We start from the raw sequence: 7,281 nt of genomic DNA, 5'->3' as shown, positions 1-7,281 counted from the left end.
AATCAGTGTGTCCATTAATGAAAGACAGGAAATAAAGGAGCCACCAGAAGTTCAGGAAGTAGTTGAGCTGTGCATAAAGCCCATTCAGGGGATATCAACTCTGATCCACACTCAAACCTGGTTGGTGATGCTCATGTAGCTTAACACCAGATGCCACCTGGATAAAAAAACAGGGGGTCATTTCTTTGCTACTGTAAAAATGCATGGTGACGAACTTTACACTAATGAAAACATAATTATAAATATTATATTCTATTTCTGCAATTATATTCTCAATTTCTTTTAATGTTACATACTGAACCTTTAGTTAGCATTGATTTAACAATGTATTTGATAAACAGGATGTATTATGTGCACTGTCAGCAGTGCACTTCTAGTTCATGTTAAAAAAAAGTTTGGACTCACCTGGTTTTCTTTATTTTCATGACTGTCAACATTGTGGACTCTCACTGAAGGTATCAAAACTATGAATGAACACATATGGAATTATGTAGTTAAAAAGTGTGACATAACTCAAAGCATGTTTTATATTTTAGATTCTTCAAAATAGCCACATTTTGCTTTTATTACTGCTTTGCACATTCTTGGCATTCGCTCGATGAACTTCATGAGGTAGTCACCTGAAATGTTTTCCAACAATCTTGAAGGAGTTCCCAGTGATGCTGAGCACTTGTTGGCCATCTGTGGTCCATCTCATGCCATTTAAATGAGAAGGGGAGTCCAAACTTTTGACTGGTGGAGTACACACACGCACACGCACACACACACGCACACACATATATATATTTCATTTATTTGTTTATTTCAAGTATTTACAGAATACATGCAAGTTCAAAATTCCAAAAACATTCATTTACACTCGAACAGGAGTGCGAAGAAGAAAAACTTATTTAATCCCACCCCCATTCTCATTATCAGATAACTTAACATAATAACATTTTAAATACTTACTCCTGTCTTTAGACTTCAAGCCAGAACAATGAATAAAATAGGCCTATATCAAATTAGAATAAACTCATGGTGCATTCATGGTGGTGTTACCACGGATAACAGTTAACCGTTAATTTACATTAAGATAATTACATACCAACAATGGTAAGAAAACTACAATATCACTAATGGTAAAGGGCAGCACATAACAGCAATGGTAAGAACAATACCAGAAGGTAATGGACAACACATACCAACTAGATGAGGAGCAACAAGCACATATCAACATGTAACATAAGTATTAAGACCCTCTATCTTTATACTGGGACCAGACCATATGTTTATATAGCAGTTTAAATCGGTGGATATTTTGGCATTGCTTGTGTTGGATGTCTAGACTGTTCCAAAGTTTAATAACAGTGCTTAAAATGATCTGGTCGTCTGTAGTACCAGCCCATTTACTCTTCAGTGTAACAAGAGCTTTTCTTTCTATTTCTTTCTGTTCTCACAAGCTTCCAGGACTTCTTTCTCTCCATATCAGGATCTCTGACCAATTGATAATGTCCCTAAATAAAGTGATTTACACACTATGTGATGCTCATCCCCTCCCACTCTTATCAGTCTTGGCTTCTCGGTCTGTGGCTGCTCTAAGTAGCCTCAGGGAGCTTGGGTTTCACCTGGGCATAGAGAATAGTGATGCTGCAGAAGGGTTTCATTTGTGTGAAACACTAAACGTAGAGAAGACAGATAAAGTATCCAGCGATTTCACTGGGACTGCCATCAACTAAGGGTCTGATAATACTGCAGCCGGTGCAAATGCAAATTTCAGTGTTCATGTGATTTGATTTATTTACTTTGTGAACTTCAGCAATGTATCTCAGTATTTTTACCTCCGCCAGGAGGTATTGTGATCACTTTGCTTTGTGTGTTTGTGTGTTTGTTTGTTTGTTTGTTTGTTAGCAAGATAACTCAAAAAGTTATGGATGGATTTTCTTGAAATTTTCAGGAAATGTTGATACTGGCACAAGGAACAAATGATTAAATTTTGGTGGTGATCGGGGGGGAGATCTGTCTTAGCGGAGGTCTTTGGTCTCCAAGTGCTTTTCTTGTTAAATTTGATTTGATTTCAGATCTTTATTTTGAACAGGTAGACAGTGAAATCAAAACAAAACCAACCATCAAAATATCAGTAATGATACATAAAAGGTTGATAAGTAAACAAAAGAGAAAAATAAAATAAAATAGAATAAAAAAATAAATAAAATTAAACATGCTCGAAAAGGAGTAGGAGGAAGTAAAAACTTATATACTCCTACCCCCAATATCTGTTCCTTATGATCTCTAAATAAATAGAAGCAATTATTGTTTTATGTGACTATCAATATAATAATAATAATAATAATAATAATAATAATAATAATATCAATAACAACAATAACCCTAACAACAACAACAACAACAACAACAACAACAACAACAATACAACAATATAACACAGCCTTATTCCTATATACACAAATATAATATCCATTCACAAATTATCATACTAGTATCAGCAATCTCAGATATGAATAAAAACTAAAAAACAAACAAAAATCAAAACACATATACATATGTGATATAAATACATATAATATTCTATATTATCCCATATAAGGTACTATAGTAATAACATATTCATATATCCATATTTAAACTAGATATTGTCAACACATATGTGGCAAAGTCCCACTCTGAAAACAACTGGATTCCCCCCCTCAGGCCCTTTACTATCTTTTGATCACTAATATTTGATGTAGTATTTAATGACTTGCTGATACACCATGCATTGTGTGAATTACCACTTATTTGTTCCCACTTAAAGCAGTAGACAAACACATTCAGAGTCAGTGCCAAAAGGTAACATAAGGTAACAGAGTTGTGGATTTTTTTTAGAAAATGGTTCCCTCTTGTGGTATTTAAAAGCATTACATCTTATTTGTCAATAAATGTTCAGTCAGGCTTTATTGATGCCAAACCAATATAACAGTCATATTACAGCAGCACAGAGGCAATGAAAAGGTAATATAAAGGGTAAAATGATTAAGGAAAACAGTAAAGTAAAAGATAAAGAAAATAATTTTGTGACTTTAATTGTTTATATTTGTGCCAACAGACATGTGAAAGATGACATTTAAGTCCCATTTGAATTTTGGACATAAGGCACTACTTTGTCATATATTTGATGTGTTTCATCATCCTCTGACTGCATATAGAGATGCATTTTCGCACTTTTTTTTATCTGAACTACTCTATAATAATGACAGGGGGATGCTTTTGTTTTGTTATATCCTCAGTTGAAAGATTTGTGACCATATCCTGAAGTGCACTGTACATTAGGGAGCCATATATCAACAAATACATTATTTCTTGTACAATTTTAGATGTAGGCGTGGTGAGACTTGTGCGTAAGATATGTGAAATTAAGTGAAATTTATGCATTTATGTTTATTTTCAACCAAACAACTCACCTCAAAATGGTACTTTTCATTTCCATTTTTGCATTTTTTATAAATTCATTGCTTAAATTGCATCTGAAGTGACATGTGAAGTGTAAAAGAGCATCATTAGACTGCTGATTTCACTGGAAATTGGCATTTGAATGTGTTTACCACAGGAGTGAGAGTGTGAGATTTGTTGTGACAAAACTGTCCTCAGCTTGTAAGACTCAGTTAGGTGCCTGGCCGGGCATTTGTTCTGGCTCCGCTTTGGGAATCCTCATTTCCAGCATTCTCAAAGTGGCTATCACAAAAGAGTGTCCGTCCGGAGGTACAAAAACTACAAAACAGCCCTATAAACTGAATAGAACTGTCTTAGTGGCCATTTCCTTGCCTTGGGTGGTAAATCACAGCGTTTGTCGCAGGGAGGTTTATGTTGTTTGTGCACAATCTGCCACCACTTCAAAGCTGTGGGAGGGGATGGAGGGAGGGGGAAGGAGGGTGTTGTCCCCTTTCAGTGACTCATGGTCAACCTCAAAGGAGCCGCGCTATAACATCCGGTCCAGGCATTTTGTTGGCTTAACTGGGAGAGTTGGTCAAGAGGTTGTCATTGTTTGACACTCAAAGCATTCAGCAGGTGGGAGTGTTTCATTTCGAAGTTTTCAAATGAGCTGCCTCTGTCTCTAGTCTGTCTTACTTTTACAATTACCTGAGTACTGTAGTAAATTATGTTCTTTTTACTGACACCTTTTTAGCACTTGAAACTGTAGTTACTTTTCAATAGAGCTGCAAACAGTAATTGAGTAGTTGTTTAGCTGATGGACAGTAGTGATATGTGGCACTGGACTGTTTGTCAGGTCCAGGTGATTGATTTTTTTTTTTTTTTTTTCATGTGCTATACCTGTACATTTTAGGTACTGCATTTGTGTTTTCCATTTTGTGTTGCTTTATACTTCTTATACTTTACATCAGTGGTTCCCAACCTTTTTTGGCTCGTGATCCCATTTTAACATCACAAATTTCTGGCGAATCCAGACATTCAAAACAGAGACTTTTTTTTTTTTTGCTAAAATTAATTTGTTTTTGATCATGTAATAGTTTGCTATACTATGTTGCAAATAAATGTTCATTTTAGACGACATTTAGTCTATATAATGTATATTATTATGGACGGAGGCAGAAAAGCCAGGTGTAGATTACTGCACAAAGAGAGAATTTTATTTTCCTTGGTCAGGATATGTACAGTCAGTCCAGCTTGGATTTACAAGACAACAATAACTCAAACTATGAATTATGAAAGAGCTGCAGCATCTTAAACTGACCACAATGAACATTTGAAAGATAAACAGTACCACAGTGCTTCAGTTTCAGCTTCACAGTTTGCCATGTCTTTTATGTATTGTGATTGTCTCTCTCAACTCACCATATAATTTTTATTAGTAATTTTTTTTTTTTTTTTTTTTTTTTTTAATTTTTATCAATTACTAGAAATTTCAGGCAACCCCATTGAATCCCAGGCAACCCCAAGGTTGAAAAACACTGCTTTACATACTCTATACTGTATTTTTTGTCTGACCACCGTTTTTCATCCATTTTCTGTCCATTGTGGTGCATGTGTCTTTTCACATGTAAATGTAAATGTTTTTCCTTATGGGAAATCAAAATTCTCCATCTTCTTAAACCAAATAAACCTTTCAAAAACCTGGGATACACTTGATAATACTTTTTCACAGAGCTAATAAACAAGCCTGTTTTTCAGAGCTCATAAAAAGTAGATTTTTTTTTAGAGAGAAGTGGTTCTCCCAGGACAGCGATGCTACAAACATATCAGTAGCCGGTCATATTTCATAGTTCAGTGTCATATTTTTGGCCAAATTCTGATATCTGTGTAACTTTACTCTACTAAAATTGCTGCTTCATTTTTCATCATTAGCTATGACCTGAAAAAATGTGACTTAGGAAATAGACCTAGATTAACCCATAAAGACCTAGTGCTTCTTTTGTGTCAGTTCCCCACTTTCTTAAGTGATTTATCCTAATTTATTATAATATTATCTTCCGCATTTTGCAGTTTTTAGTGTAAATCATGTATTTTCCTATATTTGATTCCCTATACTTAATTTAGACGCTCATGAAAACTTAGAGTAAATTTAAAGGTTATTAGATTAAAACAGAGAAAACTGAAGAAAAAGTGACTTTTTCAGTAAAATATATCATTAACTGAATAAAAACCAAGTGTCTCCATTCACTGTTATTTATCCAAATTACTGGTGAATCAAAGTTGTAGAAGATGACTGTGTTTCCGTGTTCACTACGGAACCTCAGAACGTCCAAATGGGTCATATCTGATGACCATGGAAAGATGACAAACTGTATTTTACACCAATTATTTACATGTATTGATAGGATTAGTGGATCAACAACAGTTTACATCAGTAGATGGCTTTGGTTGCCAATGGCTGTTTGTGTCTTTATATGATAAACCAGCCAAGTGCATGTAAAACATTTCAAAATAGGCTCAAACATGTACAGCAGTAAAATGAAACACATTCATGTACACACCATGTAATTATAAAATGCTGATGGGGATCATTTTACTGCATAATGACTTTAGTTAGCTACATTGTACTTACATAAGGTTTTGAATGCAGGACATTGGTAGGAAAATACTTCTTCCACCACTGGTCAGATCCATTTTTCTTTTTTTCATTTGTGATTTTTTAAAATTTTTTTAATGGGAATGTTAAGAGATTCCAAATAATCAACTATCGAGAACTGTTGTTTGATGCTAAATCAGTACTTAAGCAGGGTGCTTGTGCAGGTCTTAAAACGCTGTTTTCTAGACCTTGAAAAATCTGGAATTTTGTGTGAAAGTTTTGATAAACTATGGAAAAAAGTTTCTCTCATAGTTGAATTCAGAGTATGCTCAAGGCAAGGCAAGGCAGATTTATTTGTATAGTACAATTCATACACAGGGCAATTCACAGTGCTTTATAGAAATGGAAAAGAGACAGGTTAAAAACACACAATTACAATTAAAACATAATCAATAAAACATAAATAATAATCAATTAAAACAAAGTAAAAGAGAAGAGTGCAGATAGAACCCTTTCTGTTTTTCTATGCACAGTTGAACAGAGCTGTTTTCAGCCTGGACTTAAACTTTGTCAGAGTAGAGGCCTGTCTCACGTCATCAGGAAGACTGTTCCAGAGTTTAGCTGCATAGAACTGAAACACAGCTTCACCGTGTTTAGTCCTGACTCTGGGCAGCAGCAAAAGACCAGTCCCTGAGGTTCTCAGGTTCTGAGATGGTTTATACGGGACCAACATTTCACAACATGTCAAGGGCACATAATCTTATAAGATAAGAAATACACAAGGAAGACATAAAACTGGATATGATTTCACTAACCGGTTGGTACTGGAATGATTCTAGTGAAACTTGTGTGATATCCATTCACTTTTATGATTTTCATACACAGGAAAAATTACTGAGCATTTTTTCCAGAGTCAAAAGTATTTTCTTCAAAAACAGTAAATTTGGCTCTATATTGAGTTTGGAGAGCTGTACCCAAAGAGTAACTTTTACTCTTTTTAGAGAGGGACCAAATGTTATCTGAGTAGAGTAAAATTTTCTTCAATTTGAGTAAATTTCACTCAGGAAAATTTCCTGTGTAGGTTTTGAAAATGTTTATGTCTATGTGTAAATGTGTATGTTTTACTGCAAATTATGCATTCATATACTCATACATTTATTAAAGTGAACTTTTCTACAACACACAACAGGTACAATCTCAACCAAAAAAGTAGGAACACAAATATACATAAAGTCAAGGTTTTGGGGAAAAAAAATTGCAGTTTTGAAAAAGTCTAG

The 7,281-nt window shown here is 34.5% G+C and overlaps 1 long non-coding RNA gene across 1 annotated transcript; it reads right to left on the bottom strand.

The window, feature by feature from the left end:
- Nucleotides 1-389: 389 nt before the first annotated feature.
- Nucleotides 390-6,302, bottom strand: LOC115411939 (uncharacterized). The gene is made up of 4 exons (XR_003934287.1): nt 6,239-6,302; nt 5,152-5,155; nt 555-560; nt 390-400 (listed from the first exon to the last, which is right to left on the bottom strand). It is a non-coding gene; the product is annotated as an uncharacterized LOC115411939 (long non-coding RNA).
- Between the last annotated feature and the right edge of the window lie 979 nt (nt 6,303-7,281).

The sequence above is a fragment of the Sphaeramia orbicularis genome, chromosome 21 (genome assembly GCF_902148855.1).
Source record: "Sphaeramia orbicularis chromosome 21, fSphaOr1.1, whole genome shotgun sequence".
Lineage (NCBI taxonomy): Eukaryota > Metazoa > Chordata > Actinopteri > Kurtiformes > Apogonidae > Sphaeramia > Sphaeramia orbicularis.
This window is presented reverse-complemented; position numbering and strand designations above follow the sequence as displayed.